General features: G+C 43.7%; 1 protein-coding gene across 2 annotated transcripts in view; it reads right to left on the reverse strand.

Annotated features, from left to right (window-relative positions):
- The window catches only part of SPNS2 (SPNS lysolipid transporter 2, sphingosine-1-phosphate), a 162,753-nt gene that overhangs the window by 134,089 nt on the left and 926 nt on the right, over nucleotides 1–27,738 (reverse strand). The window lies entirely within an intron of this gene.

Raw genomic sequence — 27,738 nt, forward strand, 5'->3', positions numbered from 1 at the left:
GAAAGAAAGGCTTTAGCTGCAGTGGCAAGTGGTGCTGCAGAAGAGCATAAATGCCAACTGTTCTTATCACTTGTCTATTTCTATGCTCATTGCTGCAAAACATAATGAACCACAATTGATACGTGGCAAGAGGGCAAGGTTTGTAAGCTTTGCTAAATAACAGAGAATTACAACGTCAGAACAAAGCTAGAGGGCATTGCTTAAGCACTTAATTCTCAAGAATAGAACAAACCTCTCAGGATTGCTGTTTCCAACTCGCTCTTTTTAGCAGCTAATTCTTCTAAGATATATATCAGTGTAGCTACTGCTCATTTGAGCTGCTGGAGCAGCTGAAACTCATCCTGGAATGTAACCTGCAGCAAGACCAGTCACACAACCGTGCAAGCCAGGGTAAAAGGAACAAGGTAAACTATATCTGCACGTGTAGCACTGCAAACTGTCACTGTCCTGCTGCTCAGGGACATCTGCCTGAACACCTGCAAGAGCCCTACTTCCCTTCAAAGCACCAGATCGCAGACACAGTTAAGGTAATACAGCCTCTGACAGATAAATTCTTGGCACATCCCAGTTTACTACTGGGTGTTCACTGGCAGACAACTTCACTGTAAAGAGGGCTGGGCTGTATGTTGGAAATACCTACTCCAACAGGAAGAATATTGTAAGGTTTCCAACCTGCATCATTTCCTAAAATGACTCCAGCATCTGTGTGACCCAGTATTCACACAGATGTATCCTATGGCTTATTTTACAAATTCCACACATTCATCAGTATAATTGTAAAGGACATTAAAAATAAAACCTTTGCAAGCAAGGTCCATGTCTTGCAATGGAGGATCTGGTTCAATGCAACTGTAACTCAGGTTTTCCTGCCATTCATAAGCTGCACAAACTGCCATCAGCAGTTCCTTTAATTGAATTAGAGCCAGGTAGTAGAATCAGGAAACATGATCTCTACTCCAATGGGATGACGATGTAGGCACATATTCTTTCAGAATGCATATGTTAAACGTTGGTTCCCAGGCAGGTCTGAAAGCATTGTAGCAAAATGTTGCCCTGTTGTCTCAAAAACCAGAGGTGAGTGGCCTTTTGGCAAACATTGGTGGAGATAACAAGACTCCACCTCAATGCCACTTCTAAAAAAATAATTTTGTTCTAGGTGCCAGGAAACAGAACTATTATCTCCAGATGGCACCTGGTGCTTTAAATGTAAACTTTTTCAGCTGTATCTTTATTACTCTTTCCATAAAACATGGGGATGGAAAGGCTTTCCAGACCTCCATTTTTTAAAATAAGCTTCTTCACTCCACAGCACCAGTTTGGAGACTCTTTAAAAGTCTCCTTGTTCTGAGGGCTGTAGATATTGGTTTTGTTTCAAAACCAAGTTCATGCCATGCCCAGTCATACCCTTTTGCTCTTTGACTAATGCTATCCTTTTATTTAAATATGTTTCTCTTCCTGTTGTTCATTCCTGCAGTGTATTTATAGATGATAGACTCTTTCCTTCTCTCATCAAAGGGGTTTCTAGGGTTACTGGGAAATTAATAACCTTTTTCTGCACTTGTTTCAGAACTAACTACCTGTAAAGTTAGGTAAGACTTCATTCCTGCTTTGTACAATGCATTAATAACCCCTCATCCTTCCCCAATTACCAGGACTGCAATTGCATTTTTCCCACCTGGCAGGTCAGATCCAGCCTTGACTGGCCCTCTTATCCCTCTCCCCCATCTGATTACATTTCCATGTACAGCAAAAATCTCTCATGATCTGTGGGCTCATAATCACATGTTTTGTCTTGCTGAATTGTATCCATTTCAATTCCATTACATTTTAAAATTCTCCATGAATGTAAACCAATACAAATATTGAATAATATCACATGTATTGTTAGGGACATCATTACTCTCTACCCTCATCTCATTTCCATGCTGCCTGGTTTGTCCCCTCTTCTCCACCTCTATGGTTCTCAGAGGACAGGTCTGTTAAAACACGTTTTGCTGCTATATTGCAGTTCTTTTGGAATATTTGAGTGAAAAGTCCTGGTAGTAATTGTACAACAACTGACAAAGAAATTCCAGACCTTTATCCATATTCAAGTATGTTAGTTTCCCTAATCAGTTCTCCCTTTGAAACAGAAAATCTGAATCGCAAACCTACTTTTGTTTATCCTTACAGTTAATTTAAATAGAATCAATCTATGATCACCCCAGCTAGCATAATGTTTTTCAGCAACCTCTTTATCATATCATTAACACTTGGAAGAATCATATTTGAAGTCATATCATCCCTTGTTGATTCAGGCATATTTGGATGAGGAAAATCTATTAGATATTATATCCAAGGCTATCTGACCTTGCATTGATGAGCATTTACTCTCCAGTCTTATCTGGGAGCTTTGTCTTTGTGTGATAGCCCCCAGTAATATATGGCTCTTTAATAACACCACAAAGATTTTACCCAGATATAATTCTGATAAGAGAGAAGCCTTCTAGCACCAACAGGCAGAACATTTTATCCATACAGTCCTTCATGGCTCCTTACCACCTGCCTTGTCCTGAGCAAAAGTCAGAAAGGGTATCAATATTCATGCTTGGAATCTTCTGGACAATACAGATGGATTTCAGAGAAGCAAATTAGACAAAATCTGGGTTACAAGGAAGATTAAGAACTTTGGAACCACACCACAGAGTCAATCTTTTATGCTGCAACAAACAAATAACAGGGTGCCTGCCATCAGTTCTGTTTGCACAAGTGTTAGACTCTGTCCCAGCCAGACACCAGCCAGAAGCGAATAGCTGGGAAAGCTGATTTCATTATCCATTCACAAAACACTTTCTACCATTATGAAAATAGGTTTAGTGACACCCTTGAGTCTGAATCTCTCTATAAGCTTTTGCTTATAAAAGCAGAACCAAGGCCTTGGAAATACTGCTGTTGACAAAAGCTGCCACATCTTTCTCTCTGAAGAAGCCACAACTTGTTGAACTGTGAAGTCCTTCACAACACACAAGCCACAGCACTTTTATCACCACAAAGCAGCTGGCCCTCAATACCACATGAACGTGCTGTGGGTTTTCTTTTCCATACAAATATTTTTAGCACTTGTGTTTTCCCTGATTTCTGGTGGACTGAACTCCCTGAGGAATAGATGGTGGAATGAAATGAACTTTCTCACATCTGGGCACCATGGGAATAGCCCTGCCCTTTGCATCCAGCCCATGGAGAAGTGTGCCATAAAAACAACATTGCTAAGTAACTGACTTCAATTGCAGCTTTCCTCCCAAGCACTTGGAAACATCCTCCTCCAACACAAACACGGTAGAGCTGATTTACAGCTTGTTTGGATCTCACAGGTAGGAGCTGATTTACTTTTGTCAGTTATCAGCAAGAGGGTGAGAAAAACTAGTTTTATAGGAAGCAAAACCCCAGCTGACTCCAGGCCATAAGAATGCTCTGCTCCATCTAACCAGCTCACCGGAGAGGTGTGGTTTTGGCACAGCATGGGGAAAAATTATACCAGATAAATAAATGCAGTTCTGACAGATTCCATTCCTGCCCTTCCATTCAATGGGCACCCAGCCAAAGCATCCCCAAAGAGATTAGACTGACCATTTTGGGGAAACAAGGCAAAAAACGAGGCCAAATGAGTGCAAGGCTTTGCAAAGATAAACCCACTGGAAGGTGCACTTGTTCACAGACACTTAAAAATAAATCAGTATTGCCCCTTTCAAGGTCCAGTCAAACATCTATAGGTTATACCTGTACAGCTCTCTCATGCTGACAATCTCCAGTTTATCTATGAGCATTTCCAAGGGGAACTCAGGGTCTGTAATCATCTTTAAAGTGATGCAGAAATACTCAAGCATCCAGTCAGTCCCAGTACAATTCTAGGTGGGCAGTGAGTTACTCTGCTGGGCTCCAATGAGTCTGAGCAGCTGGAAAGCAAGTGACTAGGAAAGCTGCCACCACCAATTGGCATAACAGGAATTCCCCAGATACTATATAATGGCTATGGAGACATCCCAGTGGCATTTTAATTCCTTACATAGGAAATCCAAGGCTAGAGGACTATTTCTCCCAGAATCATCCCCTAGGTTTGTAGAAGCAGAAAGAAGGGATCCCTTCAGAAAGGGCATACCAGCAACCTGACTTGTCCTTCTGGTCCTTGTGAGTGGGAAAGAGCTTCAGCTCAGGTGTTCTGCAGTGGAAACATATCTCCCCATCAGGTGTCAGGCCTCAAACAGATACAGCTACAGTGCCAGGGTCTGCTCTGTGGGGAGGCAAAACACTGAGAACAAGTCAAAGCAAGCTACATCCATGGGACTGTTGCAAGGACAAAACATTTTCTAGCTACAGATTTATATGCAGGAGTAGAGAAGTAGACAGGAGTTTTAGTTAAAAATATTTGAATGTTTCATAAAAGGAATTGTGGGAGAGTCACATAATGTTTTGGATGAAGCAGTATCCCCTCAGGGAATGATCCATGAGAGCTGCTCTGGGGTCCCAGGGGAGGAGTGCCATGGTCCTGGCATGCAGAGGAAGGGGCAGGGTCCTGCCCCATGGGTGTTTGAGGTAGAACAAGCCCAGGAGCACAAACATTTCTGTCATTGCAGCATTTTTACCTCACTGAGCAGTCTGGTAGCACTTCCAGATTCTTCAAATTGCCGTGAGGCATCCAACTAATTTTCTATGTTCCTCTCATAACCAAGTTCATACTGCAAGCCTAGAAACAGAGCTAGACTCCACCAGGTCCGTGCTCCCTGGGGTTAAATCTTCTCCTCACACCTCCCATTAAGCACATTACCAGAAAGCACAAGAACATGCTCCTGTTTCCTAGCGGCAGCAGGACTTCGGCATAGCTTGCAAAACACTTTGCATGTTTCCAGTAGCAGGTGCAATAGAAACATTATTTACCACTATATTTTCCTGGCATCTTTCCTAGATCTTCCACAGAGCAGATGGAGAATGAGCAGCACTAATGCTGAGCTGTGGGTGCAATCATTCACACATGCCTAATACTCCTCTGAGTAACAATCACTATTTCCAGTACAGAAAAGTGTGCTTACCATCACTACTACAAGAACCAGAGCCCTTCCCTTGCTCAGCAACCCAGAAAACACTGTTCACAAGTGCTCCCTAGGCACTTGGAAGGGGCTCCTTGCTGCCACGAGCTCAGAGACACCAGAGCTGAGTTACAACACGGGAGCAGTGATGAGGAAAAATATGTGAAGTATTTTCCTGCACCCCCAGGGGACAGGTCACAGTCCTACTAGCATGAAGCAAGAGAAAGGGGGGGAAAAGGCTTTGAGTATTGTAATCAAACTGCCTCACAGGAACAAGGAAATGGTCTGTTTCTTGCAGAACAGTGTGAGCAAGCAGATGCATTAGAAGTCACAAATCTCAGCATAAGGGATCCCCTGCGATGCTTCCTCACCTTTTATTTCCCAGCTCCCTGGAGGCTGAGACCACATGCCCTGTACCTGATCCAGGAGTGGTGTGCTCAGCCTAGGAGGGCAGCAGCAGTGCAGAGCACACCTTCACGGGGAATGTTCCACTGGGTGTAACCCTGCACTGCCCTCATGGCTGTGCTCAGCCTGGAACACAAGGAAGGCTTTCCTGGATCAGCCCAAATTGCTTGTATAAAGTGTCAGAACAAATACAAGTGGTAAAATACACAAAGCAATCTGAAAGTATTTGTATAGTGAGGACTGTTACACCAGCTCAGTCACAGCAGTTTTAATGCATATCCTAATGAATGCTGAATTCCTTTCCCATGTACTGGGTTCCCAAAGCTAACATCCTGCTAATTCTGTACCCACTGGTTTAGTTGTGGCCATCCCAACCAGCTAGGCAAAGAGAATAGCAGTCACCTCCATCTGAGCCTCGTTGTCTCTAGGGACAATGGTGGGAACAAACACCTTTCTGGCTTTGAGAAAGGCCAATGCAAGACCTGTTCATATTCTCTGCTTCCCTTGCCTCTTTGCCTCCTTCCAGCCTCTGAAGGTTCAGGTGGCAAACTGTCCTTCAGCAGGGACAGGGCACTGCCAGGCCCCGCAGTCTCGTCTAACCACACCACCGTGCCTGCTCCTTCCGAGGGCAGGCAGCCCCCTCTCCTGGTGAAGGGCTACCTGCATCTCCAGCTCACCTATGGATACACTTCCATTAGGACCAAGTGTCCCAATCCCATGGGAGCTCATCTGACAAGCACAGACTTACTTCTCTTCATTCAACCAACAAGTTCCAGATGAAAAGCATAAGTAGGAAGGAATTAGAAGACAGCATATAGTACATCTTTCATCAGAACCAGATAGCACTCACACTGCAGTTCAACCAGGCCAGGTTAGATAACAAACATTCTTTCTAGGTGAAGGAAATGCTTGGAGATAAAAGAGGTGGTGAGGTATCTGCATTTCAATCAGCCCTTTTGGATGGTGGAGCCCCATCCTTCACACACACACACACACACACGCACAGTGGAAAACTATCACTGCCACGTGTGGCTCTGTGTGAATTGAGAAAACACAAGGTGCAGTAGGAATCCTCACATGGCAGATGGAGGCTGTGGCACAGAGCAATTAGATGACATATTAGAGGTGTCACTGTATGTCTGTAGCACAGCCATGGACTGAATAAAGACATCAAATACCAGTGATACTCCTGTGCTTTCCTCAGGGGACTGTCTTAAAATCAAGGCTATGAAAACTCACCTAGGTGATACAGGCATGGATAAAAATACATTCCCTGGCAAATTCTATTCTTACCTCCATTTTTTAGACCCTCTCCCCATCCCTTTCTCCCCTGACTTCTAGTGGCTTAGGCTCTGTCCAAAGAGAAGACTGACTAAGCCAAAGTGACAAATGACTCTGCTAGTTCTGGCCCAATAAAATGCAGTCCTCCTCTACTGAGAATATGTGTATGAAGAGAAGCTGAATCCTAACCACCTCCAAATGACACTTGGAATTTGTAGAGTTTGAACTAGACAAGCCTGTTTTGTTTTTACTATTTGTAAGCCTGCTCCTGCAGAAAGCAAAGAAAGCTTTTCAGAGGAAGTATTAACCTTGGCTTAGCCCTTCCTAAACTCAAGCATGTGCAGATTTCTAAGGGATTGCTCTGTTCCTCCTGCATACTAAACATGGGCGGGGAAGAATAGAGACAGTGCCTTACAAACCCAGGTAGCACAGGGACAGGAGAACACAGGACAGTCTCCCCAGAGACATGCACCAGCTCAGCAATGGACATTTAAAACATTCATTTTCTGTAACCCAGACGTGGTTGCCTATGAAATATTCTTGCACAGATAAATGGGTGAAAACATGGCATGCTTTAATTTTGGGCTCTGGGTGGAAGGTGCCAACAACAAGGTCTTGTTGGCTTTTGCAGGAGTGTGTGGGACACTTTATGAAGTACTAAGACTTGAACCAGAACATGCCCAGTATCCACTTTCTTTACTGAAATAATGCACTGCTTATAAATACAAGATAATTATGCCTTAGCAATCAGAACTATGTGGCACAAACACAGACATGCCGATGTGTGGGAAAGATTACAGAAGAAATTGACCCTCTGTGTTTTCTAAACAGGAATAACTCCAGGTGCTCAATGGCACATAATTTGCTATTGACTTAGAAATGGATTTCCCATAATCTCCTTGTACAGAGCATCTAGTAAATAGGAAAAGTGGGAAAAGTAATCTAGAAAATATGTGTTATTGCTCAGTAGAAGACAAAGCAGGTCTTCCCTCTTAACTCTAAGGACCTGCTCTCCTTCCCAGCTTCAAGTCTGGAATTTCAGCCAAAAACCAGATCCCAGTCTACCTTCAGAGCCCTTCCAGGTGATGTCTAAAGCATTAGGATATCAGCAGGAGTCCCTGCGTGCACGAATAAAACCTGCTAAGAATAAAACCTTTTGCAGGATGAAGATCCGCTTGTGAACGGAAAGAGAAAAAAAATATTCTCCTAAATTTCTTTGCAATCAGTTTTTCAAACTCTCCCTGTTCCTGGCATCATGCAGGGTTACTTGAATTAAGTAGAAATTATCTTCCACTATAAAATACATTTTCTGATGTCAGAATAAAAGAGACATGGGCAGAAACTGATGCAACAGACATTCAGTTTGCTTGGAGATGCACATTAGTCACACACCTGCAGAACATCCAGGTGTCACACAGGACTTGGCAGGTACCACTGAACATCACATATGTAAAAAGTAAATCATGCAAGCTACAGGCAGAGGGTACATGTAGGAGTACAAAGTATTCCAGCTTTTCTACAGAAATTACAAAAATAGAAGTGTTAGTTAAAACTGTTAGTTTTACAGCAATGCATTTTATTAGTCGGCCTTCATCCATGAACATTCCCAGAAGAGATCGTTATTTTCAAGTTTCTTCTACCCAAACCACTGAGATGGGTAAGAGCAACCATATTCTCCTGAAAGTTAGTTTCTCCCTCACAAATTGATCCTCAGCCCAGCTTTGCAGAGTGGAAGCAGAGCCAGAGCCACCCAGGCATTTCCAGCTGACATTGTTCAGATCTGTCTTTAAGCTGTGACCATCCTGGAACTTTCCCTAGCTCTTGGATTCAGATCTACAGAAACTGGCAACTGCCCATCAGTCCCCATTCCCTCTCAGAACTGCCCTGTATCATATGCAGAAATTCTGAGATTCACTTGCCTGTTCCTAAAACTTATCCTGCCCTGGTTTGTTGTTGCAGTGCTGGTTTGGCTATATGTGCCTTTGGAAAGGGAAAGACTCATATTTAGGATTAAATGAGATCTTGACATGTGTCCAGTTTTCTTCTACTTTTTTTTTCTCAAGACACTGCTTTGAAGCAACTAAAATTATTCATTTGGGTTAAAAGTAATATCAGTTGATTATATTTCTTTTTAGATATCTGTGACTCTAGTGAGGCATGGGTAGAAATGTCACCATTATAAGGGCCACTCGCTGACATATGGCCCAACTGCCAGATCCATTGCAGATCCAGAAGGATCCACAGTACTCACATCACACAACCCTCCAAGGCAGGCCCAAAATTTGACCACAAAGCCACAACTGTCGTGTGTCCCTAAGAACACAGGAAAAGTCAGGTCAGTGCAGGGGCCTTTGGTCCCTGAGGGTCACTGCTGAACAAGCAGTCCAAGGACATTTTGTGCTATGGGGGAGACAACTTCCAGTGATACCAGTTAATGGGAACATCAAAATTTGTTTCTAGCCTGAAACTGATAATCAGTTAAACCTAAATATTCAGGATACATTACTCACACCTACAAGAGTTTAGCATCACTCACAGCAGTGGCCTTTGCAGGAGATTTAGGGTGGGTCTGTACTCATTTAACTAGCAGAAGATACCTTGATTTCACAAAGAGGATCTACAGAATTAGAGCAGTTAATGGATTTCACCACTGCAAATCACCATAGAGACCCAGAGTCTGATCCAATCATCACATCTACAAAAAGACTCCCACTGGTCTCATTCTTTAAGATCAGAGAGGTTCTCTGAGACTTAAGCTAGGGATTTTCCTAAGTGCTCCTAGTGGGAGCCTGGATCTCAGCCATTAATGCTTTAGAAAATACCACTTCTCACCATGCACCATTGCATTTTCCTTCTAAACCTCGGCCTAATTTTCTTATTGTTATTTACTCAGGGTTCATTACCTTTGCCATGGCCCATGCTGTGATTCTTGAGGCTGTCCTTTGCAGGGCCAGGAGCAGGGCTTTGCTGAGTTTTGTGAGTCCCTTCTGACTCAGAATATTCAGTGATTCTCCCCTAACAGCTGTCCAGTCACACTTTTGAATGTACTTCCCCTCACAAGCACCCAGTGCAGTTGGTGTCCCCCATTGTGGCAGTGAGGCCCAAGCCATGTTGGCACATCTCTGCTGTACTGGGGAGGGACTGAGGTGCCTTGGTAACTTGGAACTGGGTTTAAGAGACTCAGCATTATCCCACAGGAAGGGTGTGGCAGATAGGGATTCTCCAAATCCTATAGAAATGACTGCCTTTATTATCTTTCTGTCATAATTCCTTAAAAAAAAAGAAAAATCTTGGAGGAGAGCCTACTGAGTCCATTGAGGAGTCTTCCAGGAGGACATTGCTGTCAGCTTGGATGGCATTGTGGGGATACTGCTGTCCTTACACATGTACAGCAGTATCCCCACAGAAACACAGAAGACCAAAGCCAACACCCAGAATTAGGAATGTAGAAATAATTTTCTCCTCATTTGTTTTTCTCCTGGGGGATTCTTGTTTAGATCCATTTTGACATGATTGTTTGGAATTTAATGCTAGTAAGAAAAAATTTAATTGCAATCATGATACTCCCTCTGAAATCATAATGGATACCTGTAAATAATTTGAAAGGAACAATCATTTTTGCTGCACCTTGTCATAAAGGAAACCAGTGAAGGAAGAACCATGCATTCACTGGTGTTGATAATTCATGTTCCAGAGAGGTGCTCATTCTATACCAGAAGGCCCTGGACTAGATTGCATCCTCAGTAGTGTTAATTTACATTCCAGGCTTCCTAAGACTGGATTTGGGACATCTTCCAGCAAGTGAAGAGATTCCCTGTGGTCACTTTGCAGGGGTACACAGTGATTATTTTTCTTTCTCTTTCCCTGTTCTGAAGAGACTTGGGTTACTCCAGGTATGCTACCAATTCCCGTTCATTTCTCTTTTACCATCTGTTTCTGGTAAATTTTGTGTGTTCCAGACACTTTGGGTTTTTATTACCCAGCATTAATGGGACTATCTGGGAGTCTTTCCCTGCCTATTCTCCCCTTTCTTTCCATCCTGAGCAAGCAGTAGTGGAAAGAGAGAAGAATGATGCTGTTATCCACAGGATGCCTTGATTTACCATCACTTACTTAATAGAATCTGCATCAACACATCCTGATGTACTATAGCAGCAGTTATTAATGCAGTGGTTGTATTCCAACAAGTTTATCTATTCATGAAGTATTTTTGATTGCCCCTCAATTTTGTTGCTCATAGTCATAGTCTACAACCTTCCCACAACACGGGAGCTTCTTTGCTTTTACAGGGTGATGCATGAAGTGGAAAAGTGGAATCATCATTATTAACACAGAGAAGACCTAAGGAAATCTTTCTTTTTCACAGTACTCAAGCCAGGATATCTTTGAGACAGAAATCAACTCCATGGCATGGTTCTCTGTACTATGAAAGGATGGTAAAAGAATTATTAGCCCAACAGAAAAATATAATACGAAAAAGAGAGGTGATGTGAGACAAGGCAACACGGCTACTGGGTCCACACAAGTGCTGAGAAAAGGCTGGGATATCCAGCTCACAGATGGAACATCAGCCACTGAAGGTGACCTCGCAGGCAATGCAGCTTTGTTTTAACACTTAGGAAGGAATCTACAGAGCTGTTCATATCCTTGTGCTGGCTGGAAGAAAGAGGGCCCAGTAAAGCAGGGGTCAGTCAGGGGTACTAGGGATGAACTTAGAAAAACAAATGCAAATTAAATACATTAAAAGCTTCTTCCTATATGTAACCTTACTGCCAGAGTACAGGGCAGAGCTGGCCCACTGAGTGTCTGGGCTTCAGCTGGCAGCCCATGCACCAAACCTCTCCATCTGCTCACAAAGAAAAGGAACACTCCAAGCCAGAGCAAGAAGTGCCTCTGGGATTCAGATCTGATGGAACTTCAGCAAGACTTTGAAATCACTGCAGCATTTTAGGTTCTGAAGAAGCTGCTGCTGATGCCACAACAGACATCTTCATCTTTCAGTAAAACTAGTGTGCAGACAGCCAGTGGAGCTGTCACATTTAGCAAAAAAATAAAAGTAAAAAGAAACAAATAAAAGGAAAAGGTATGGTTACATTTATGTGGTGAAGACAGCCCATACAGTAATTCAATTCCAGCTTCCCTTCACTGGAAGTCTACAAGACCCCACTAAACTGAAACACTGCCATCACAGAGCTTTACCCTGAAAGAAAGTGTGCAGAGAGCTGCTGGTATGACAGCAGATTTCTCCTGGCATTTTGTTTTGATAGTTTGTGTATTTAGTGACAGACCTGACAGCTCTTCCTCAAGAAGTTTGCACATAACAATGCAGAAAGGCAGGAGTAAAATTTACTGTTTGTTACAGATTTCTGTTTGGGGGTTTTTTGTTTGGTTTTTTTTTTCTGCTTACAATAAGAAGCTACTTCACAAAGGCAATTTTAAGCTGTAAAGTCCATGCATTTAACTCCAAAAAGCACAGTTAGTATTGCAAGGCTCTTAATTCTTCTGTGGGAAGTCACAGAGAGGATGCATCTGGTATGGGTGACAATGATTCCTTACCCTCAATAGTCACAGCATTCCAGACTTCCAAATCCCTCACCACTGCTCAGCAATAGGATTCTCTTAACATTAAGTACTGACATCAGTGCAGTTTTGCTATAAAGTGAAAAGCACAATTTACACAGCAAGAAATACTGATCATTCTTTAAAAAATCCTGCAAGTCTAAGAAATGACATTTAATTAGATGGGCAGAGGGAAGGCAGAAGTAGTAGTCTGCACTGGGAGAAGAGATCAGAGAATTCCTACACGGGACAGGGAATAAGGACAGTATGAGGACAGTTGTTGTCTTTTTGCTATTCAAATGGAAAGGGGAGTGGGCAGTAGGGAAAAAGGTCAGCAAAGAGGAACTGCCTGGAAAATAAAAGCTCTAGAGGTTGTGCTGGGGTTATGTGTGATTCCCTGGTCAGAAGGACTCTGCCCTTCAGAGGAGAAGTGAATTAGGACAAAAGTAGAAAGGGAAGTCATAGTTTCCTCTGAAGGCTGAGGCAGAAATGGTCCTCTTTTGCTACACAAGGAGCACAGGACTAGCAAGAGTTCCTCACCCAGGCACAATGCAAAGGTTTACAGAAGACATGCTGTGGGAGCTAATCAGGGGTTTGCTAAAATATGCATGTGCACTAAATAAAATATCAAGTGGTATAAATACATCACTGTCCCAATTCATTCTGCCCTGTCAGGAAAGCACCACAAGGTCCTTTCAGCTATACAGCTTCACAAGGGCTTTTTTCTGCATGGCACTGACAGCTCTTTGACTCCTGACAGCCACATGTCAGACATCAATCACATTTTGGTGTTTCTTTGCACATGTAAAGTCCTAGGATTGCTTCTGAGTTTATACTATTTTGTAGCTCTTTGCTTTTAAATTTACCATTATGAGCCAAACGTGCAGACTCTAGCTGTAAAAATCCCTTCAGTTCTCTGGTTTCCATGCAGTGGGCTTACCAAAGCACCATGACAGCTCTGCAGGGGGTTTAGTTGTGTCTCTTACCAGCTGAAGGTCAATACACATTAAATAACAGCAGGTGCAAATGTACAGCTGCTCCATTCACCTCTGTTCCAGGGCTTGTGCCATCACAGTCCCTGACACACAGGTGGGATTCACCTGTCCTGTGCAGCCTGCCAAGCAGCCTCTGGGAGCCACAGCTACTGACACATCCCATCAGTTCTTTTTGCAGTCCCCTCTTGTAGAGAAGGGCCAAAGCAAGACTAAATCAGCTCTTACAGATCCCTCTTGGGCACAGCTGCCACATGTCCAGCTTTTTACAGTCCTTCCCCCTTCTCCAGCCTCCTTGGAGCACTTTCTGTGCCCTGCCTGGGGGCACCTCTCTCTTGCCAGGCAGGAGACAAGTGCTAATACATCCTCTCTGCAGAAAGCTCTCCTTTCCCCAGGATAGAAAGTATGGTGAGTTAACAGTTCACTTCCACCAGGATCCTTTAGAATTTTTCAAGCACAGGTTATTTTAGGGTTTGAAGCCAATTATTGTTTAGTTTCATTTATGGTGTCTGGAAAGATCTAGGCAGAACTGCACCCTCAGCACACACTGTACTCTTTCTCTGATGCTGTGCCTTCTTTGGCCACTTGAGATTCCAGCAAAGTCCAGAGATCTCTGACATGATGTTTTAGCCCTGGCCACCATCTATCCCTTAGGACCAACAGACTTCTATTCACACAGAGTGACACTTAGGCATGTTTTCATAAATTTATAGGGGCAGAATGGCAGCTTTCGATCATTTTCACATAAACTCCATCCCTGTGAAGCACTTCCTCCTCAAGGACATCCCAAAGTGCCTGTCCTTGCAGGAGGAGGGGGAAGGATCTGAGTTCAGATTAAGATGACTCAGCTCTTTCTTGCTAGAAATTGCTGTCAGAGCCCATTTATGATTTATGAACTGTGTCAGTTTTACTTGTATGATGAATTTAAGTCCATAAGATCAATAATATATGGAGATAAAAACCCCACTGAAATGGGTCAGTGTTTGTAGGACTACTAATACAGCTGGTAGAAAAAACTGAAAAATCTCAAGATAATGCATTACTTTTCTGTAACTCCACCTTGTTAGTTTGGACAATACAGTCCTAGTTCTTAAATATCTGCAGAAATGTCATTCACCAGGAGAAGTGGCTGCTTTGATTCACTTTGATGCACTGTCATCTGACTTCTCCAAGGCAGAAACATGATGCAGGGTAAGCTGCAAATTGACTCAAGGCTCTATCTAAACTGCAAGTTTCAGATTGGAAAAAACAAGAAAAAGGTGCTTAAATAGTCAGGAATTAATTTTGTTGCATGGTGGCCATGCAGTTTGACATACTGATTAGATGAAGGCAAAAGCAAGTCCTGCAAGGTGCCAGGCAAAATCTCCTGGATGTGACCATTTACAAATCTTAAAAAAAAAAAACAAACCAAAAACCCCAAAACTCAAACCAACCAAAACTAGGGCTGTATTACAAAAATACAGCCCAATGCTGGACACTGTGTAGGTTACCCAGATCCAGAGCATGTGAAGAACCAATACCTCTGGCTGTACTCACACCTCAGTAACTCAGAGAAAAGAAAGTTTCAAGAACATTTGACATCTCAAAGATTCCTGTGAAATAACTCCAGTTTGTAGCAAATCAGCTTTGCACAGCTCTATACACTCAGGCTGGGCCTGTATTACATTTGCATGAAGCACATCTGTCTCCAAATTGCCCTTCACAGCACAGCTGGCACTTGCTGCACCAGCAATACCTGAATATCTTTTCTAGACTGTGATGCCTCCTCACTTTGTTCAGCTTTCCTGCTAAATAAATTGCAAAGGGAAGGATCTCTCACTTTTGATTTCTCTGCAGGTATGCTCTGAACTCTTTTCATTATTGTAACTAAATTCTAGAGCTCTGCAAAGTGGCTGTCATGCTTTAAAGCATGACGACAAACCTGTACTGACTTTACTTCTGAATCACTTCATCTCAGCTGTTATTGCTTCTGGCTACATCAAAGTTAGGGTAGAAGCACCCCCCCAGAGGGACACCTTGGCTCAGCTTCTAGGACTCTGCCAAACCCACAGCCAAACTCATTGATGCTGGGCTGCCAGAGAGACTGCAAGAGGTGGAAGGCACTGCAGAATTCCCCCAAAACACCTCTGAGCTCAGTGTACAAACCTGCAGTTTCAGTGTCAGAACAAGCCCTGGCCAATGCTGTGCAAACAGCAGAGGCACTATTACTGTCATACTGTTACAGCTTTATGACTGGAGTAGACAGAAATGGTACATTCAGCCTGTAGGAGCCATTGGAGGCCTTGTGCCCCAAACTGGCCTGACTGGTGTCAGCTGGTCATTGCTGAGCAGCACCTGGGCATGGAGAGCAGAAGAATTTCACTTCGGCTTAGGAAATCCTGCAACCACTGGAATCAACAGCACCAATGACTTCCATGGATGCTGATGCCAAGTGCTTTGAGCTGTCACACTCTCCCACCCCATTTAGACCAGTTGGAAGGGTATTTTATTTCTTTGCCCTTTTGTTCCTAAACATCTGAATCCAGAGCCACAACCTGCATTATATGAATGTAAAACATGCCTTGTGTTCATCAGAACTGGCTCAAGTTGGCTTTTAGCAGAGATTTAGATACAAGCCTACCACCAGCTACCCAGCTGAGTCCTCTTCTGAGCTCTGAGGCTAATTTCTGAAACCACTGAGAGGATTTTATCCAGGGTCTATTAGCCATTGTACAGCAGGAGGTACATTATCATGGAACAACAACTTGCAAGGAAATGACTCAGATTTACAGTGCAACTGAACAGAGTGGGAAATTAAGTAGTCCCAGGTGTAGCCTGAGTAAGTTCCTTGTAACAGAAAGCAAAACTGAGTGAAAACTAAGCCAGAATGCCTCCAGGAAGGTGTGCATGTCTCTCACTCATTTTCATGTTTAATATTAAGAACTGTTGTTTTATCCAAATTTTTACCCTAGTCCTATGGGTATACAACAAATAGGCTTTAACACACTATATACATGGATAGAAATATAAATGCATTTGCAACTGATATTGTGCAGATATAGAAAATTACAACCCTCTAAGTGAACAATTCTCTACCAAAATATTTATGTGCTGTTGTTTGTAGGTTTTTACTACTGTGAAATATTACTAAGTCTAGAATACACACAGAAACATCACCATGTGTGTGGATCACAGTCCTGCAGTGTCATGAGAACATGATGCTAAATACTCATGTGTGTTTAAAACTCAGTGAAGTGAGAGGTCTGGGTGACAAACCTCCGGAGCAAAAACCTGCAGGGAAAAAAGAGAAGTAGAGAGGGGGTGGAAAGATTAAGAGACACCCACAAGCTGTAGTGTAGCAGTCAAAATAAAATGAATATAAAAAGGGAACAATATCAAGCATGTACAGCATTGTGCACTGAAGATTGCATTACATGGCTGAGCAAATACAGTGAAATACTGCCAAGAGCTCTTTATCCTTCCTGTAGTGCCATCAGCATCCTTGAGTAACATTCAGGTGGAGATCCCTGCCTGTGGGAGAAAGCAGCAGGAGCACCTGTACTGTGACACTGCTTTGGGGAGCTGCTGCTCTCAGCCCAGGCACAGAGGGGAAGTCTGAGTGTTGCTTTCCTTTTCCACCTCACAGAACTCACTTGTGATTCCTAAACTGGTGCAGATCTGGGCATACCCTGCACTGGCAGGAGAGCCAGCAGCACTTATATCTGCTTGCCTACAATCATCCCAAAAGCAAGTCTCTTTACTGTATAACATCCAAGTTTTGAGAGCTTCATCTGTGAAAAAAATACCCTCCTGGTCAAAGCAGACTGACTAAACCCCAGGAGCATGGAACCAGAGTGCCTCAGTGCAAAGGCATAATCCCTTGACTTCTTGGTACAAGGCAAAATGAGGCCCAAATGTCTCTTTCTATAAAGGAAAACTGGGAACTGGGCAAACCTGCTGTGTCCCTATCAGATGGGAGACCTCCCCCCAGGGCCAGGGAAGGCAGGCAAGAACACACAGAGCCTCTTCATTCAAACTCATGTTCTCCCATCAGGAACGAAGGCTCCCTCCACAGGAAGATGCAGCTTCAAAGCCCAGAATGGCACGAGCCAAGACCACAACAGCTGTGTGTGACAGTCACAGAGGTCCCAAAAAGGGCCTCAGGGCTCCCAGTGGATTTGTGGAGATGCCCACTGAGGGATGAGGTGGTATTGCACCTGCTTTAGGGCACAGATTTTTTTCCCCAGTGTCTTTGCATTTCTAAAGCCAAATTCTTTAAGTGGGCTAGTTCTCGCTGTTGCTATTACAATATAATTTGCATACAAACCATTAAAAACAAACCCATTACAAGCTATTTACATACATAATACATGAAATTCCTCAATTGCATCTTCACGACCTTGATTGTTATCTGTCCTGCTTCTCTTAGAGAATTTGAATTTGTAGAGCAATATTTTTCATCCTCCAACTATTTTTCCCTGCCTAATCCTAAAGCACTAATGCATCTGGGGTCCAACAAGTAGTTGACATGTGCACTGAAACAAATTTACCCGAGGTAAAATCAAAAATTTCGATCTGCACATCATGTAGAATCTCATCTGCAGTGCCAACTACATAACAAAGTTAAATACAACAGAGACATCTCTTTTCCAAGTCTGTGTTCCAAACCTCACTGCACTCGCTGCTCCAATTGTACATGCAAGGCAGCGAGCAAACCCTGCACAATTATCCTCTGGAAATAAGCTCAGTTGTGTTTAGAGCAAAGGAAAGTACCTCTGGGATGAACATCCTTAGCTGGATGGAGGAGCAATGCCTCTGTATATGAGTAGTGAGAGTGGCTGTGAAAAGACACCTGATTTGTAATGTGATTGTGTTTGTGAAAATGCTCACTGCAACTGCTGCTTATGTGTGCTGACCCCTTAAATGCAATTACTGACTATGATTACAGCTCAGATTGGTAATATTTTGTGTTCAGCCTTCAGGGAAATAGTCAAGAACAGAAAACTAGTTGGAATTGTGTCTTCTTACCGAAGCTGAAAAGTAGTCTGCTTCAGGGTGACATAAAATGCTTTTTTACATCAACTAACTCACCAAGGGAAATTTGGGAGGCAAAAAACTTAACAGGCATTGAGGAAAAACAGTAGATCTATACAGGCAAAAATAAATCTTTCTTGAGTAACCAGAACAGTGTCTAGGCCAGACAAACCCACCACAGTTTTTCTTTTCACTGGGGCAAAATTAGATTCTTTTGCAGAAGAACTGAGCAAGCCCATTCACACTGAGGGTTCCCTTACAGATGGAGCATTGTTTGGATCCCAGCAGTTGCATCTGCTCTTAGCTTCATCAAGGCTGCAGCAGGGAGCATCCACATCTGTCACTAGGGCATAACAGTGTCTTGGAGAAACCCTCCTTTAGGTAAAGTTCCAGATGGACCTTATTCCCTGCCAGCCTGCAACGAGCTGTGGTGATGCAAACACCATTACACACACAGGGCTGCACCTCCCAAGAGTAGTGATGAACATGAACATTGCTGATTTACATACAGGGAAGTCCCAGAGAGCCTCTGGCAGAACTCCCCTGTGTCTCTTTTGAGATTGTTTTGCTTTAAATGTGATACACCAAACAGCCTCCTGCCTTGCCTCTGCCAATTGGGATCCTCCAGAGATGCCAACATTTAAAGCAACAGTAAGCAGCCAAAAAGCACAGAGCCTGATTCAAAGACATGCCCCTGTGGTATCACAGGTGTTTTATCCCATTCTGATGCTTTGTTGGAAGTCACAGAACTTCCCCATCACAGGGAAGACAAAGGCCTTGCTCAGGACTCTGATAACAACTCCTCACATGTGGTTCCCAGAACACTAATGCTGTCAGTGAAAGTCTGAAGTGGTTCTGTGTCCAACATTTAGCCTGTCAGATTAATGACACATTTAATTCTCTGAAACTCTTAGGAGGCAACAAGGACTAACTTACAAATAGGCACAATGGGAGTTAATTTCTGCAGCATGGAAATATCACCTCAAATTGCAGTTCCACACACAGTGCAGGTATTCTCAAATGCTTGGGTTTGCTCATCATGGCAAAGTATCTACATATGGCAGATAAGAAGCAGCTGAAAGGGAAGAACTTGGCTACTCACAAGCTTTGCAAGTCAGGGCAGTGGTACAAAATGAGGATACCTAGATAATTAATTTCCTTTTCACAGTTTGGAGCAGCCCAATTCCAAAGAAAGAACTCCTCCTAAAAAACTGCTGCCAAGAAACCTTGAGTGAATCAGCCTCAGACACATCCTGTCCAGGGTACAAGACATATTCTGACAGAAGCTCTAAAACCCACATTGTTAATGGCAGAAAATGAGGCTTTATTGAAGTCTTTTTCCATTGGTCTCTCCCTCAGAGACTTTCTCCTGTGTCCCAAGGCATTTCCTACTAGATGACCATTATAAGCACTGTAAAAATCACTGAGAAAACCCAGCAGGAACTCCTTGGACCACATCTTTCAGATGTTTAAAGCAGCCTAGTTTAGCTTGGAATCCAATATTCACTATGCCCTGGCAGGATGGATGGTGCCACTCTAAAACATCAATAGTACAGTCTCTCTGTCATTTAAGCAATTACTTCATCCCTTGCTACTGTCTGGAAAACAAATCCTTCAGCAAGGATGGACCTGAGCTTTGTGCTGTATCAGTCAGGACTTTAATTCTGTTGTTTTCTCCCTCAGACTTTACCTTGCTGCTCTGCATATCACAGCCAAGGTTTATCCCAGAGGTCATTGTTTTAATCAGTATTTTAAAGTCTCTGTGAATGGAAAACACTACATCAAGTGTCAGGGCTTTTTCCTCTCTTGTTTTTTTCTTCTTTTTTAATAAACTGATGTTCTGTGTCTTTAATAGCTTTAGTTCTCACCAGTGCTCAATTCTTACTGATTTGTTAAGTCTAATTAGTCAGTATTCAAATGTGCCATGCATTAATTTGGCCACTGCTCAAATCCCACACAGATTTCATAGGAAAATGGATTATTTGAATTTTAAACACAGTCTGTTCCACCAATTCTGACATACTAAGCAAGCTCACAAGCCATTAGGGCCATAAAACACCAGTTGACCTAACAACCTGCAACAGTAGGGAGTGAGCAGAGCTATTTATGTCATTAGCTGATGCTTTGTAGTGAGAGCTACACACACACTGATGCTTTATCCTTTGGTTTCTCTGAGATTTGGGTGAAGCTCAGATCCTCACCTCCTTCAGCCTCAGCACAGAACTGCTGGCCATCAGACACAGAGGCAAAGCCTCAAGATTCCCCAGTGCTAGGACTCACTCCAGCCTTCTCCGACTGCAGCCACAGATCATCCTGCCTGCTTCACCTGTTTAATATGATAATTCAGTCATTTTAGCTAATGGGCTTTAAATACATCTTTTAGGGTAGTCTAGACAACTCCTTAGCATTGTCATCAGAGCAAGGAGGGATCTTCTGTATGTCTGTGCCAATTGGTGTTGGAGAAAAGGCAGAGGGTGGTCAGAGCTCAGGGTAATCAGAGTTAAAGCCAAGCCTAAGCCCCCATTTCTCCTCTCACTGGTGGGTGCTGCTGTCGAGTTTGCCAAGGGTTTTTGCCTCCACTTAGAACATTCAAATTCTCCTTTTAGAGCAGAGGGAACAGTTGGATACACCAGCCTTTCCAGGTTCCCCCACTGCCTCTGGCACACAAATCTGTGGCTATTAGCTTGTCTAGACAGGGATGTTCTGGTGGTAGCTGGGCTATTGATGTTAGCATAGGAAAAGAAAAGTGCATTTGAACATAAGAATTAAAGTCTGCTCTGCCTCTGCTCTGCACTGCACTTCAGTGGCCCAGCACAGCCACTGTCCCTTCAGCCAGTCTAGACAAGGCCACAGGGACTCTGGGATCAGGGTTGAGCACTCAGCATATATTTCCCAGAACTCAAAGAGCTTTGTTGTAATTCAGCATGACAGCACCTTCCAAACACAGCAACCTGTGAAATAAGTGTTTCAGGGTTCAAATCAGGGTTAGCCTGACTCTCTTGGCAACATTTCCTCCTCCAAGTTAAGTGCAGAAGTTACAAGAGAAAAGCAAATCCACCCAAACCATGGCAACAATCCAGGACAACGATGATTAATAAAATCACCTTAAGGTGAAAAAACACAGGACTGTTGAGATCTCAGTAAATAACAAACTCTGCAATTCCACCACTTAAGGTTCCATAAGGCAGCGGTGTTCAGAAATGTGATAGTATCCTCACACTGGACAACAACAAATGAAAGGGAACCCTCCAGCTCTGCCTCTCTACACAAGGTCAGAACAAAACAAAGGACAAGAGTGAAGTGGGGTTGTTTTGGCTGCCAGAGGTTTAAGCATCACTGACTTGGTACTTCTCAAAATGAACGTGGGACCAGGCAGAGAAGGGACTTGGCAAATCACCCACAGAACCTCTCACAACACTGCCCTGGCAATGGGATCAGTTCCAACCATCAGCGTGAGATGAAAACTGATGAACTTCTTCAGGTTCTACAGACCCAGAGATGAGCAAACAAAAGGATTTCTATTTTAGTCTAATAGTGAAATTGCACATACATATGAGAAACTGGGAGGTGGGAGAGAGAAATTTTCAGCATAGGGAGGAGGAGAGACAGATTTGCTTTGGAATAAATGAGGTTTTTCAGGTGCACAGAAAGAGCATGTAGCTTTTGACTGACGAGCTCTCCAGCCCAAATTATATATTTTATTTTGCCTTTGTAATATGCAAGACTTATACAATTCTTAATTTTTTCCCCCCATTTCAAACTTTATATTTCCTAAGTAAAAGTCAGTTTTTCAACTGGTAGTCTTAGAACAAAATGCTTCGGTATTTTAAAACTGATGTCCATTGTCCTTTTGAGTTAAAACTATTTGCAAACTGCTTCAAAGGCCAGCATAGCTGGCCAGTGGTGAGCACAGCCACGGTGTTTCTGATTGCAGTCCCAGTCAGTTGGGATTAAGGCACAATGTAGAATGGACACCCTTTGTATTTGTGTCTGATAACATTTTTTAAGTTATCGAGGAGTTTGAACACTCAATATCTGAGGACACCCATGCAATTCCTGGTTTGGTCTGTCTTAAAATTTCTGGTCAGCACAACAGGATTAAGAAGCCTGAATTTAAGAGGAGTGTCATAGAATGGCTAAAGGCCCCTGTATTTGAATGAATCCCATTGTGTCTTTACTGACCAGGATTTTCCACAACAGCTGTCCTTCCAGCACAGTCTTTATCTGGATATAATTGAGCTGGTAAGGGGCAAAGAAGAACCTGAAGAGCTCTGATCACTGTAGGGGAGATTAAACTAAAGCTATTGCATCACAGGCCACTGGGTTGTCTTCCCTCAGGTGCTGTATGCAAACACTTCACGGATGAGTGAAAGCCCAACTTTTGCTCACGAGGAGAGAAGACACCAAAGGTTTGGTTATTTCCAAGAAACACACAGTGACAAGACAGCAGAGCCTTCACTTTTTTGTGCTGCTGTGCCCAGCCAAGAGCAGCTTTACATTTATCCAGAAGATGAGACTGGGAGTCACTGAGTTCCTGCACCTTCTAGAGCTCTGTGTTCACTCATCTGTGCACAGGTCAGGCACTACCACAGCTTTCCCCTCAGTACCACTCCAAGATCAATTTCCCCATGAACTGTATGGAAAAATTCACCTTTCAGGGCAGAGGAGAGACTTGTGAGAAGTCATTGGCAGACTGTGAAATGCACAGAGGCCATGGCTGTAAGCAACTGCTCAGGCAGCCCCTAGAGCCCTCGTTGGACACCTCATCAGCCATGGGTGCCTCTCTGCTGCTGCCAACACCCAACCCTGTGGTGCCACTGCAGCTGTGCCTGAGGAGCAGCTCCTCAGAACCACAATCACACCCACCTTCAGAAATACCAAGTTTTCCCCTCACTCTCTGCCTGTCAAGAAGCATTTGGGAATGCTGGTACAACCAAAAGGAAAAACATCTTTCCCTTCAGCACAATCCCAGCAGAAGCCTTCTGTGTCTCCCTCTGAGAAGAATTGGTTTTGTGTTACACTTAACAACTGGGGAACCACACAGTGCAGCAGGCAGGAGGCAACCAGCAACACCCTGCACAAGTCAGACACTTCCAAGCTTCCATGCTGTTCCAGTGCTGCAGAGGATCTGCTTCTCAATGCATCCACCATCCAGTCCCCATCTGGGAAGCCTGTGGGAAGCTAAGGCAGACAGTCAATTTGACTGTCACTCACTCAGATAAACCAGAGCAAAAATGAATCTGGAGCTTAGATTTCTAAACTGCTTTCTCCATTGTCACCAGAACCTATTTTTCAAGCAAGACTTGCCAAGGCTTCAAATCTTAATCTTAACCAAACTAATCAATCTAAATGATGAAATTGGAAAAAACAGAAACTGAAGAAATCCTATAAAGCCCAAAGCTATTCTAGCAAACAGGCAGATGAGGCCACAGGTACAAGAAATACACTTTGCTGTCTGAAAAGGAAAAAGGATGAGCAATAGAATGTGTTTTGCAATGGAAGATCAAGTTTCCATTACCCTTGTCATTCAGAGGTCAAAGCCATCAAAAGTCTCCAGCAAAAAGGAGAGAGATGCACCTGTGCTAGCAGAGAGTGAAGGATGAGGACAAAGACAGAAAACCAGAGAGAGAGAGGCCTTTGACATTCTTCAGGAGAGAAAAGCTTTTTCATGGATTTAAATTAAAACTGTGCAAAGAGAGTACTTTGCTGGTAAGCAAAGACGGACTGCTGCCATTAGCATGAACAAGCTTGTCTGGCACATTTTGTCTGCGACCCTTTGCTGTGACAGGGAAGGCAGAACCTTGCCAGATTGTTGTGGCTAAAAAATTATAAATCAGCAGAAGAGAGGTGAAATGAAGTAATTTAAACAATTTTTTTTTAAATCCGCTCACCATTAAGGATTCAACACCAACACATATTTCCTTCCAACACATAGAAACAGGAAAAGGTTTCATTTTGCCCAACTTAATGTACTGGGTTTGTGTGGCAAGGTTTTGGTAGCAGGGTCTACTTCTGTGAGAAGCTGCCAGGGAGTTGCTGTGTCTGATGGAGCCAATGCCAACTGGCTCCAAGAGGGACCCACTGGTGGCCAAGGCTGAGGCAAACAGCCTCACATTCAGCATGGCATTCAATCCAATCGATTTGATACTGGCAAAGTGCATCAGATGTGTGAATTGGAGGATCCATGTTGCTCACACACTGCAGCAGCGGAGCAGGCTGAAGCAGGACAGTTTTGGGTGCAGGCCTGGCCAGGCACAATGACTGTTTTGCATTTTCCATGACCTTTTCACCCTCTGGACTCCATGGCAGCTGCTGACTCAGCATACCAGCCACTGCCAGGGGTTGAACACTGCCAGGTACCAGAAGGATTTACACTCTCCAGGTAGTTGCTTCTCTCTTCCATAACAACAGCAGCTTTATTTCCCAAGTCTAATACAGCTGAATCTGCCCTGCAATCCAGCCTGGATCTAACACTACATCCTGTATGTGACAGTACACCATTCCATTGCCAAAAACACCCCCTAACCCCCCCAGTGTGGTTAATGATGAATGAAGCACTAAATTTGCTCTCAGTGGTTTAACACTTGAAGCAGATACTGTATGGCAGGGGAGATGAGGGTGTGTTGAACTTGTACCAGGCCACAGCTTTCCCCTGTTTGCACAGCCAGGTGTGTGATAGAGGCATCCAGCACACACCACATCAGCAGGATTTAATGGTGATTTAATGAAGTTCCCATCAGTGTGGTGCAATCCTGGAGTGCAGCCTTTCCCGCAGAGAAGAGAGCAGAGACAAGCTCAGATAAGCACCTTCCAGAAGGAAACAGGAGTATTTCCACCTAACTTTGTTCTTTCAATGTGTGTGAAGACATAAACCCTTGTGAGGTCGGTAGCAGCCCTTCACCCCAGCCTGGATGATGAAAGTACCACTGCAGCCTGCCGGCAGGGAAGGATACCCAGCTCATTCCGGGAGCCATCAGCTCCTGGTTTGCCCTGTTTCTGAAACCAATGCGAATGTGACCAGTTGGGAGTTGTCAAACCTTCAATATTTAATTTGGAGCACTATGATAAGACTCAAAATTAAGCTGGATCCAGGGCAAAGTAATTAAAAACATGACTGGGGAATGGTCCGACTAGCATCTGCCTCAGGCACCTTAATCTGCCACAGAAACACGTCAGTGTCCTCCCTGCGGGATTCAGAGGACGAGCGACCCTCCTCAGCAGCAAATGATTAGAGACTTTGAAGCTGCAAAAGCTACATGAATGCCAAAGGGAATCTTTTGGTTCATCCTGATGGCGTTCACTGCAGGGATTATCTCTGGGAACGCAAATGAGGTGAGCATGGGTGCAGAGTTTGTAATTTATTCTGATGCCTTTACATCACCTGCCTGCTCGGAACAGCCCTGCTGCCTGTCCACTGCCTGATAACAGCAGCAGCTTTCAGTCCTCTGTTTCAATCTACAAAGTCGTTAAAATTATTTTTTCAGCAATTACCTGACATAAGTATTAGGAGAAGTTTGGGGTTGTTGCACCCACATCTGATTAAAGCTGCAGAGTCAGAGCCCTGGTGTGCTCTGGGCTCCTGTTGGGCTCAGAATGATCCTTTCCTTCAATAGCCTGAGCAATAGCAGAATATTCACATAGGCTGTCCACAACAGAACAAAAACTGGGAATTCATTCCTGATAATTGTATCTGGAGAGGACCTGCCTCACACAAACCCTAAGAGACTCCACAGCTGGAGCCCTACCAAAGCAGTATCAGACCTCTTTGCAAACTCTAGACACGTGCAATGATTCCAACAGGGAGCATTGTCTATCTTCACCAAGCAAGGAAAACACAGTAAACTTGGCAGCTTGTCTTTAATCCAAGAATACTGGATTCTAGCACATTTCCCCAGCCAGCAGCATCTACCCTCCTGCTGTTCAGTGACAGCACACACAGAGCAGTGTCCATCAGCCAGTGCATGGAGGAATTATTGGGGAAAAGGTGCTTCAAGGGCAGTTTCAAGCTGAAGCAGAACACAGTGTAATCTCCAGTTATCTGTTATTATTCCTTGTCAGAGAAGAGCCTCTCAGTGATCACTAACACAGCGAGAGTAACAGAACCAAAAAGGTTGATTCTCAGTGCAGCCAGCAGAGCACAGCACATGCTCCAGTCCCTTCATGGTGCTCCACAATGGGAAAGCACATCCCAGCTCCTTGTCTAGCTGCACAGGAGACCCAGAGCTTATGGGACTGGGAAAAGTCCTATTTTCTTTTCATGTTACCCTGTTTATGTCCTGCCCACCCTTCAAGGACCTTGCTGTCACTCAGAAATGAAAGCATTTTGATGTGTGTTGCGCTTGGTTACAGAAAATCATGCTCAGAACAAGTCTCTGGTAAACCACATGGAAAAAAATTAACTGCAGGGGAAGAGATTCCCAAAGTACCCCAGCCAGGCCTGGAATTGTTCAACAGCTACTTTGTGGAGAAAATGGAGCTAAATAAAGGTGGGAGCTCGTGCAGTGCTCTCATAGAACAAGTTAAACAATATGTTACAGAAAATGGGCTTGTCAGCCAAACAGGGTTTTCAGGCAATATCTTAATTCCCAAAGAACAGTTTATTGACAGTGATTTACATGTGACAGGAAGGCTCCCGAGCAGATGGAAGCTAGCAGGCTGTTTGGATAGCTGCAGTCCAAGGAAGAGTGCCACTGAATGCTCCAACAGTTCTATAGAGCAGAGACAAACTAAATATGCAAACTGTAAATGTAATTAAAAGGACTGGAGGGATTGGTTAGGAAGGGAGAACGAGAAGGGTTTGAAAGGTATATGTGGAAATATTTAGGCTAACACATAGGATTTGTATGACAACATTAAGAAGGATGAGTATCAGACAAAAACTTATGGGGAAATCCACAAGGCTATTTACTAATGCTACTGATACACTTAACTAAGATAATTAAAAGCCATAAGCTGACATAACATTGAAGGTAAAAAGATTATAGGAAGCAGCAAGGAATAAATTGGTCTGATATAGATTTCATGAGTAAGTCTCACAAAGGATGCACAACAAACCACAGATATAACACACACACACACACACACACACACTCAGCATTGCCTTGCCACCCCCACACTGACTTGGGTTCTACATTTTTGGGTCTCCCAGTTCAGTACTGACATTGTAATTTCTCATGGGATATTAGGACTTGTCTCCTCAGAGTCACATTTAGTTCTGTCCCTCAGGAATGCATATTCCAATTTCCACATGTTCCAGCAGGAAAAGGCCTGGAGCAGCCATCCTGAGAGCCAGGTAACCCCTACCTCACAGGGTGTGTCTCAGGGCACAGCCCTGGTACCACAGTGCCTGTGCAGGCAGCCCCTGCCCAGCACAGCAGCTCTGGTTTGACACCTGGTACAGGGGAATGGCCCAGGGACACTCAGGGTGC

Source organism: Lichenostomus cassidix, chromosome 19, assembly GCF_008360975.1.
Source record: "Lichenostomus cassidix isolate B80296 chromosome 19, HeHo_3.0, whole genome shotgun sequence".
Classification (NCBI taxonomy): Eukaryota; Metazoa; Chordata; class Aves; order Passeriformes; family Meliphagidae; genus Lichenostomus; species Lichenostomus cassidix.